Source organism: Aptenodytes patagonicus, chromosome W (assembly GCF_965638725.1).
Source record: "Aptenodytes patagonicus chromosome W, bAptPat1.pri.cur, whole genome shotgun sequence".
Classification (NCBI taxonomy): domain Eukaryota; kingdom Metazoa; phylum Chordata; class Aves; order Sphenisciformes; family Spheniscidae; genus Aptenodytes; species Aptenodytes patagonicus.
Window position 1 is genome coordinate 31780672 of NC_134981.1, and position 10584 is coordinate 31791255.

Below are 10584 nucleotides of genomic sequence, written 5' to 3' on the forward strand. Positions count from 1 at the left end.
GTCTAAAGCACTGCAGCTGTATTTCACACAACCATCTAAGGCTCTCTGTTTGTTGCAGGCTGTAAAAAATAGCAAGAAAGGACATGGTCAGCAAGACAATTCCCCAGATAATTGCGGAAACATGTTTAATCTTATGTTGCTGTGAGCCTGTTGTTTGTTTCTTGATGCCAGTAGTCAGAACATTTATCATAACTGCTCTGAATTATCTCAACATGCCATGATGTCAGTCAGGGCGAGAGTCTCCCTTTGAAGTGACCTTTCTTTCAGTAGGTAGATTTAGCAAAGAAAAGGAGAAAGGATTTAGTCAAGGTTATTGGAACAGCCCGAGATCACTGAGCTCACTTGGAGTGGATGCTCCTGCATGAACGGTTGCTTTGTGTGCACTCAGACAGCAGCAGCCGATGGGTAGCCCTGTAGGAGCACGGATGATGAAGGGCAAGATTTGACACTGGCATCCACAAGTGCGGGTCCACCAAAACCAACGGAGTGGCCTATTGTGCCAGGTCTGGATTTAGTAGTGAGTGTAAAGACAGATGGAATGTGGAAGAAGGAGATTACCAGAATTCAGGAAAAAGCACTGGGCTAAGTAGTTAGTCCATACTAGAGATGATCAAACTGCTCCCTGTCTCCTGATAAACAATTATTGGGATTATGGGCTGAGGGAGATGTCATGTCTCAGTCCTTCTAGTGCAACATATTACCAAGGCTCATTTTTCTCATGTCCAGAGCAGCTGGAAGCACTTGAAATGTGCTATGACATGGAGAGCTTGAGTCTTACAGCCATTAAAACACAGCCATGGGGCAGGCTGGAGGGATCGGCACTAGCTCTGCCTGTGCTCAGACCTGGTCGGACACCAAGCAGCTCAGCCTGAGTGTGCGGTGGCAAGAGGCTCAGCCAGAGTGAGTGCATGCTGCATGAATGTAGGATTATTAGCTTAGCTCAGCACCAGGCTAATGTGGCCATGAGCTTCCCAAGATGGCATGGCTCACGTCCTGCCAGGGAGGCAAAGCAGGCCTGTCCCTCCTTTTGATCTACCCCATAGACATGTCTAATGTGTCTGGGACAATGCTGGTGCAAAACTGGCTTCAGCCTGGCAGCTGCCACAGATTCCCCCGTGCAGGTGAGGACGTCAGAGGAGTGATCCACCCTCACTGAAGAGATACACTGACCCTATAGCCTCCAGAGGTGCTGCCGCCAGAGAAACCCGAAGCTGCAGAGGGGACAGAGTGAGGAGGGTGGCAGGGTTCAGAGCATTGCATACGAGGATCTGGGGGAAAGCCTGTGGATTTAATTGGGACAACTAATGCGTCTTACAGCTTGATATCCTCTGCAGCACCAAGAGAGCAACATGCCTTCGCCTGTATGTGTTCCTGTCAGGAAGTTTGGCATCAGTACCATAATGGCTAAGACCCATTGTTTTTGCCCCTTTTTCCCCCCAAAAGAGGGCTGTTGTAGAAGCATTGATTTCAAATCATTTTCATGAAAACGGCAGCCTGGATAGAGAGGAGAGATGCCACGGAGGGCTCCTTTGAGGGGCCGGCAGCTGTCTGCGTTCACCCTTTATTGAACCCCGTAGAAAATCTACATGGGAAAGGGATACTTTGGATGTTCCTCATAAAAGAAAGCTTCACCTGGATTTTGTGCCCAATTAGAAAGCCCAAGCCTGAGAGGCAAAGCAGCAGGAAACCAAACTCCAGTAGTTCAGTGGCTCCTGGTGCTACTTCTCCCTTCCTCTCTCTCATTAATGTATGTGCAGACCTGGGAGCGGGTTTGGCTGGCAGTGCATGGGCATCCTGGCGTGTTTGGTTTGAAGGAGCTGAACCACACGGAGAAGCTTGCCTCATTTGCAGCATTCTACCACGTCAGGGGCATGCTGTGAGCTGGGCTCAGAGGCGCTGGCCCAGAGGAGGATGAGGCCCAGGAGTGAACCCGGGGGGATGGAGCGGGTTTGGCTGCTGAAGTCATGGAAGAGCCAACCCCATCTTACTGACTTGTTTCCTTCTTTAGGAGCGCTCCTATAAAATATAGCTCACTGAAGGGCATTGTCCCGTTTGCCTAAATGTTTTGACACTGTTAGTTATTGTCAGATTTTATTGGTGCTCTTCGAGGTTTCATTGGTTCGCGGAGACCAAGCCCTCAGGGCATATGACAAGGGATATGAGCTAGAAAAACAAGCAGCCTTGTACTGCAAGAAGTCATGTTTCTTTACTGTAAACACATGGAAATTCTTGGCTAAAAACACAATATGGGAAAAGCAAACTTTGATGAAAACTAGATCAAGGAATGACTGAGCCAATACAGTTCATATGAAAATCAAAAATAATACTCAAAATAAAGAAAGCCAGGAGCTTTCTTGGCTGTCTTGCAATGATCGGGAACATTTTAATTGTGAATGTAATTAGTTTGTGTTTTTCTTGAGGTTTGCAAAATTCTATCTAGCCTTTTTGTTCTCCTTTTTCTCTCTCTTTACACTTCTTGTTTTTAGACATTACCACAGAAGAACCCAAGTGTTATGAGAAAGATTGGCGGTGTTATATTTCTGGCCAGACTGAAATGAGGAATTTTCAGAATCTTTCCTGGAAGAAAAGGCATGTGATGTTGTCATTTTTCTAAATCGGGTAGTTTTGGACACTTCAAAACTATGCCTCAGGCTACTGGTTGCTCTGCAAATAAAAATGCAGGACTCCGTATGCTGGAATATTGAGTGACCTGTTTTGCTGAACCCTACATTGCACATGTAACTATTTAACAGGGACTGAATTCCCAGAGACAACTTCCCATTTACATTACAGTCTCTTCACCACCTTGGTAGTGCAAATGGACACTTAGGCTGACATATGTATGTACACACAGCTGCACCCACAGCTACACACAAATGTATGCATACATTTATCCCTAAAATGCATACATTATATATCTATATCTAGATATATTTTCTACAAGTGAATCCAGACAGCAATTATGAAACTTTTGTTTTACACGTGATGATTGTGGTGATATCCTCTTGCACGAGTGGAGGATTGGTCATGTAAAGAGTCAAGGGTGAGCCCCCTTTGTGATATCATAGAATCATTTAGGTTGGAAAAGACCCTTAAGATCATCGAGTCCAACCGTAAACCTAACACTACCAAGTCCACCACTAAACCATGTCCCTAAGTGCCTCATCTACACGTCTTTTAAATACCTCCAGGGATGGTGACTCAACCACTTCCCTGGGCAGCCTGTTCCAATGCTTGACAACCCTTTCGGTGAAGAAATTCTTCCTAATATCCAATCTAAACCTCCCCTGGTGCAACTTGAGGCTGTTTCTTCTCGTCCTATCGCTTGGTACTTGGGAAAAGAGACCGACACCCACCTTGCTACAACCTCCTTTCAGGGAGTTGTAGAGAGCGATAAGGTCTCCCCTCAGCCTCCTTTTCTCCAGGCTAAACAACCCCAGTTCCCTCAGCTGCTCCTCATAAGACTTGTTCTCCAGACCCTTCACCAGCTTTGTTGCCCTTCTCTGGACACGCTCCAGCACCTCGACGTCCTTCTTGTAGTGAGGGGCCCAAAACTGAACACAGTATTCGAGGTGCAGCCTCACCAGTGCCGAGTACAGGGGCACAATCACTTCCCTACTCCTGCTGGCCACACTATTTCTGATACAGGCCAGGATGCCATTGGCCTTCTTGGCTGCCTGGGCACACTGCCGGCTCATATTCAGCCGGCTGTCGACCAACGCCCCCAGGTCCTTTTCCGACAGGCAGCTTTCCAGCCACTCTTCCCCAAGCCTGTAGCGCTGCATGGGGTGGTTGTGACCAAAATGCAGGACCTGGCACTTGGCCTTGTTGAATCTCATACAATTGGCCTCAGCCCATCGATCCAGCCTGTCCAGGTCCCTCTGCAGAGCCTTCCTACCCTCGAGCAGATCAACACTCCCGCCCAACTTGGTGTCGTCTGTAAACTTACCGAGGGTGCACTCGATCCCCTCATCCAGATCATTGATAAAGATATTGAACAGAACTGGCCCCAAAACTGAGCCCTGGGGAACACCACTTGTGACCGGCCGCCAACTGGATTGAACTCCATTCACCACAACTCTTTGGGCCTGGCCATCCAGCCAGTTTTTTACCCAGCGAAGAGTACGCCCGTCTAAGCCATGAGCAGCCAGTTTCTCCAGGAGAATGCTGTGGGAGACGGTGTCAAAGGCTTTACTAAAGTCCAGGTAGACCACATCCACAGCCTTTCCCTCATCCACTAAGTGGGTCACCTTGTCATAGAAGGAGATCAGGTCAGTCAAGCAGGACCTGCCTTTCACAAACCCATGCTGACTGGGCCTGGTCGCCTGGTTGTCCCGTACGTGCCGTGTGATGGCACTCAAGATGATCTGCTCCATAACCTTCCCCAGCACCGAGGTCAGGCTGACAGGCCCGTAGTTCCCTGGATCCTCCTTCCGGCCCTTCTTGTAGATGGGCGTCACGCTTGCTAACCTCCAGTCATCTGGGACCTCCCCGGTTAGCCAGGACTGCTGATAAATGGTTGAAAGTGTCTTGGTGAGCACTTCCGCCAGCTCTCTCAGCACCCTCGGGTGGATCCCATCCGGCCCCATAGACTTGTGCGTGTCTAAGAGGTGTAGCAGGTCGCTAACCATTTCCCCTTGGATTATGGGGGCTTCATTCTGCTCCCTGTCCCTGTCTTCCAGCTCAGGGGGCTGGGTACCCCGAGAACAATTGGTCTTACTATTAAAGACTGAGGCAAAGAAGGCATTAAGTACCTCAGCCTTTTCCTCATCCTTTGTCACTATGTTTTCCCCCCACATCCAATAAAGGATGGAGATTCTCCTTAGCCCTCCTTTTGTTGCTAATGTATTTATAGACACATTTTTTATTGTCTTTTACCACAGTAGCCAGATTAAGTTCTAGTTGGGCTTTGGCCCTTCTAATTTTCTCCCTGCATAACCTCACAACATCCTTGTAGTCCTCCTGAGTTGCCTGCCCCTTCTTCCAAAGTTCATAAACTCTCTTTTTTTCCCTGAGTTCCAGCCAAAGCTCTCTGTTCTGCCAGGTCGGTCTTCTTCCCCGCCGGCTCGTCTTTCGGCACATGGGGACGGCCTGCTCCTGCGCCTTTAAGATTTCCTTCTTGAAGAATGTCCAGCCTTCTTGGACTCCTTTGCCCTTCAGGACTGCCTCCCAAGGGACTCTGTCAACCAGGCCCCTAAACAGGCCAAAGTCTGCCCTCCGGAAGTCCAAGGTAGCAGTTCTGCTAGCCCCACTCCTTACTTCTCCGAGAATCAAAAACTCTATCATTTTATGATCGCTGTGCCGAAGACGGCCTCCAACCATCACATCACCCACAAGTCCTTCTCTCTTTGCAAACAACAGGTCCAGTGGGGCGCCTTCCCTAGTCGGCTCACTCACCAGCTGTCAGGAAGTTATCTATCTTCCACACATTCCAGGAACTTCCTAGACTGTTTCCTCTCCGCTGTATTGTATTTCCAGCAGACATCTGGTAAGTTGAAGTCCCCCACGAGAACAAGGGCTAGCGATCGTGAGACTTCTCCCAGCTGCTTATAGAATATTTTGTCTGCCTCTTCATCCTGGTTGGGTGGTCTATAACAGACTCCCACCATGATATCTGCCTTGTTGGCCTTTTCCCTGATTCTTACCCATAAACACTCAACCCTATTGTCACCATCATCAAGCTCTAGACAGTCAAAACACTCCCTAACATACAGGGCTACCCCACCGCCTCTCCTTCCTTGCCTATCCCTTCTGAAGGGCTTATAGCCATCCATTGCAGCGCTCCAGTTGCACGAGTCATCCCACCATGTTTCCATGATTGCAACTATATCATAGTTTTCCAGCTGCACAATGGCTTCCAACTCCTCCTGTTTGTTGCCCATGCTATGTGCATTGGTGTAGATGCACTTCAGGTGGGCCATTGATCCTGCCACCTTTTTTTGGGGAGAAGCCCTAATTCCTATGCAACTGTTCTCAGGTGCTTCCGTGGTTTCTAACACATCAACAACCCTTGCATCTTTGCTGCTGCGTGGATCTCCATCCCCTACCCCAACTGAGATGGCTAAGGTGCTGTGCGTGTTAGTACAGAGACATTTCAAATGTGCTCCAGTGTACTCAGCACATTGTGGAGCAGACTGAAGGACCTCGCTAGCACACCGTCCCTCAAACATTGGCGTGCCACCCCCAGGCTTATCTCTAGCGAGCCTGGTTTTATCCCTTCCCCCCTTCAAATCTAGTTTAAAGCTCTTTCCATGAGCCCTGCTAACTCCTGCGCAAAGATCCTTTTCCCCCTTTGAGACAGGTGTACCCCATCTGTCGCCAGCAGGCCTGGTGTCATGTAGACCGACCCATGATCAAAAAACCCAAAATTCTGCCGGTGACACCAGTCATAGAGCCAGGTGTTGATCTGCTGGCTCTTCCTGTTTCTTCCAACATCACTCCCTGCAACTAGAAGGATAGAGGAAAACACTACTTGTGCTCCTGATCCCTTAACCAGTCGTCCCAAGGCCCTGAAGTCTCTCTTGATTGCCCTTGGACTTCTTGTTGCAACTTCGTCGCTGCCTACATGAAAAAGCAATAATGGATAATAATCTGAGGGCCGTACCAGGGTAGGAAGTTTCCTCGTCACATCTTTAACCTGGGCCCCAGGGAGGCAGCAGACTTCCCTAAGAAGTGGGTCCGGTCTGCATATTGGGCCTTCTGTTCCCCTCAGAAGGGAGTCTCCTATGACAATAACCCGTCTTTTTTTCTTAATGGAAGTGGTTTTGACGCAGAGCCTAGGCCGACTTAACCTTGGCGACATCTCCAACCTAGATGGACCATCGTCCTCATCATTGTTTGGTTCCACTTGCAGAGCCTCATACCTATTATGCAAGGGCACCTGGGAAAGTGAGGTAGTCACAGAGGCGATGCGCCTGCTGTGCCGGGCAGGAACTTGTTGCCATTCCCCAGCTATCCCTTATGTCACTGCATTCTGCTGGGTGGAGAGAGGATAGGGAATCCTCCGTATCATGTGTCCTGTCTGCCTGATGGGCCTGTCCCAGGGAAGGTAGGGTGCAGTTCCAGTAGTCTATCTCCTCTCAGACTCCCTGATGCTCCTCAACCTACTCACCTCCTCCCGGAGCTCTACCACTAAGCTGAGGAGTTCCTCTACCTGGGCGCACCTCTCACAGGTGTACTCACTACTGCCATCCAGTACTGGCATGAGAGTAGGGCACACCCTGCAGCCTGACACCTGGCTGGCAGCATGTTCCCATCAGAGCTCTGTCTGGGAAGCTGTATCAGTCACGGCAGGTGCAGAGTTTAGAGAGGACATAGCCTTCTGCCGGGTGGATACCATTGCTCCCTGATCAAGCCGGCAGAGCTACAGCGCCCTTCCTGCACACCTTTCCATGCAAACTTCCGCACCATGCCCCTGCTGATGCACCACACCCTGTTTGCCTGCCCTGTTCGTGGCACCCCTGGTTGCTAGCGCTCCCTAGGGGTTTCTTTTATAGGTGTGTGGGGCTTGGCCACCATTGCTCCTGGCCCCGCCCAGGTCTCGTCAGCTGCTCTTGCGCAGGCCTCCTGGCAGGTCACTCCGCTCCCCTGAGGTTTCCCCGGTTCAGGAAAATCCCCTGTACACTGTGCTAGAGTGCTTCATTGCGGATCGTGCTGGCACTGGAGCTGCTCGCCTCGGTGACAGTGCTAGTTTCGGTTATACTGCATTTAAATCTCCCACCATTGCTCCTGGCTCTGCCCAGGTCTCGTCAGCTGCTCTCGTGCGAGCTGCAGGTTCCTGGCGGGTCTCTGAGGTTTCCCTGTGTCCTGGTTTCGGCAGGGATAGAGTTAATTTCCTTTCTAGTAGCTGGTACAGTGTTTTGGATTTAGGATGAGAACAAAGTTGATATAACACACCGATGTTTTAGTTGTTGCTAGGTAATGCTTACACTAGCCAAGGACTTTTCAGCTTTCCATGCTCTACCGACTGAGAAGGCTGGAGGTGCACAAGAAGCTGGGAGGGGGCACAGCCAAACTGGCCAAAGGGACATTCCATACCATGTGACGTCATGCGCAGTACATAAACTGGGGAAAGCTGGCCGGGGGGGGCAGCTGCTCGGGGACTGGCTGGGCATCGGTCGGCGGGTGGTGAGCAATTGCACTGTGCATCACTTGCTTTGTGTATTGTTATTATTATCATGTTATTATTATTATAATTTTATTTCAATTATTAAACTGTTTTTATCTCAACCCACGAGTTTTTCTCACTTGTGCTCTTCCAATTCTCTCCCCCATCCCACTGTGGGTGGGGGGAGTGAGCGAGCGGCTGCGTGGTGCTCAGTTGCCGACTGAGGTTAAACCACGACACCCTGGTTCAGGAAACCCTCCTGTACACCATGCTAGAGTGCTCCGCTGCGGATCGTGCAGGCACCAGAGCTGCTCGCTCTACTGTTAATACAAAAACCCTAGTCAAAATCCCAATCATATGGAGATCAATGGTAGTTCTGTCATTGATTTCAGAGCAATGAGGAGTCGGCCCAAAATTTCAATTTGCACTACCTCCTTAATAGTTTTGTCTATTAAATTTAAATTGCCGGAGAGTATAAGATAAACACTGGGGGTAAAAAAATGTAATAAAAGGGTTTAATTTATTTCTGGGTCTATCAAACATTTGTGCTGATAGTATTTTTATGTTCTTATTTTTCGTTTTAAAATAAATAACACTGTGATGGGAGATCTCCTAATTTCCCGTTAATAGAGTTTAAATTGAAAAGCATTTTTCAGTGGGAGAGCTGCCCATTTAAATTATGGATGGCAATTTTGTGCCATTAAGCTCTTTCCATGAATTTTGTTCCATTTAAGCTCTTCTCTTCTGGCTGGAGATCCTTGAGTCATAAGACATTTATAGCTTCTTTAACAGTACATAACAACAACAGAATTGACACTTCCATATACATATGCGGTGTTCCCCAGGGCTCAGTTTTGGGGCCAGTCTCGTTCAATATCTTTATCAATGATCTGGACGAGGGGATCGAGTGCACCCTCAGTAAGTTTGCAGAGGACACCAAGTTGGGCGGGAGTGTTGATCTGCTCGAGGGTAGGAAGGCTCTGCAGAGGGACCTGGACAGGCTGGATCGATGGGCCGAGGCCAACTGTATGAGATTCAACAAGGCCAAGTGCCAGGTCCTGCATTTGGGTCACAACCACCCCATGCAGCGCTACAGGCTTGGGGGAGAGTGGCTGGAAAGCTGCCTGTCGGAAAAGGACCTGGGGGTGTTGGTCGACAGCCGGCTGAATATGAGCCGGCAGTGTGCCCAGGCGGCCAAGAAGGGTAATGGCATCCTGGCCTGTATCAGAAACAGTGTGGCCAGCAGGACTAGGGAAGTGATCGTCCCTTTGTACTCGGCACTGGTGAGGCCGCACCTCAAATACTGTGTTCAGTTTTGGGCCCCTCACTACAAGAAGGACGTCGAGGTGCTGGAGTGTGTCCAGAGAAGGGCAACGAAGCTGGTGAAGGGTCTGGAGACAAGTCTTATGAGGAGCAGCTGAGGGAACTGGGGTTGTTTAGCCTGGAGAAGAGGAGTCTCAGGGGAGACCTTATCGCTCTCTACAACTCCCTGAAAGGAGGTTGTAGCGAGGTGGGTGTCGGTCTCTTTTCCCAAGTACCAAGCGATAGGACGAGAGGAAATGGCCTCAAGTTGTGCCAGGGGAGGTTTAGATTGGACGTGAGGAAAAATTTCTTTACTGAAAGAGTGGTGAAACATTGGAACACGCTGCCCAGGGAAGTGGTTGAGTCACCATCTGTCCTGGTTTCGGCAGGGATAGAGTTAATTTCCTTCCTAGTAGCTGGTACAGTGCTGTGTTTTGGATTTAGGGTGAGAACAATGTTGATAACACACCGATGTTTTAGTTGTTGCTAAGCAGTGCTTACACTAGCCAAGGACTTGTCAGCTTCCCATGCTCTACCGACTGAGAAGGCTGGAGGTGCACAAGAAGCTGGGAGGGGGCACAGCCAGGACAGCTGACCCCAACTGGCCAAAGGGCTATTCCATACCATGTGACGTCATGCTCAGCATATAAAGCTGGGGGAAGAAGAAGGAAGGGGGGGACGTTTGGAGTGATGGCGTTTGTCTTCCCAAGTAACCGTTATGCGTGATGGAGCCCTGCTTTCCTGGAGATGGCTGAACACCTGCCTGCCGATGGGAGGTAGTGAATGAATTCCTTGTTTTGCTTTGCTTGCGTGCGTGGCTTTTGCTTTACCTATTAAACTGTCTTTATCTCAACCCACGAGTTTTCTCACTTTTACCCTTCCGATTCTCTCCCCCATCCCACTGTGGGGGGAGTGAGCGAGTGGCTGCATGGTGCTCAGTTGCCGACTGAGGTTAAACCACGACACCATCCCTTGAAGTATTTTAAAGACGTGTAGATGAGGCGCTTAGGGACATGGTTTAGTGGGCATGGTGGTGTTGGGTTGACGGTTGGACTCGATGATCTTAGAGGTCTTTTCCAACCTTAATGATTCTATGATTCTATGATCTATAAAGATGTTAAAAGTGTATTATGGTTATAACAGAGTGTCCTGGTTTCGGCAGGGATAGAGTTAAT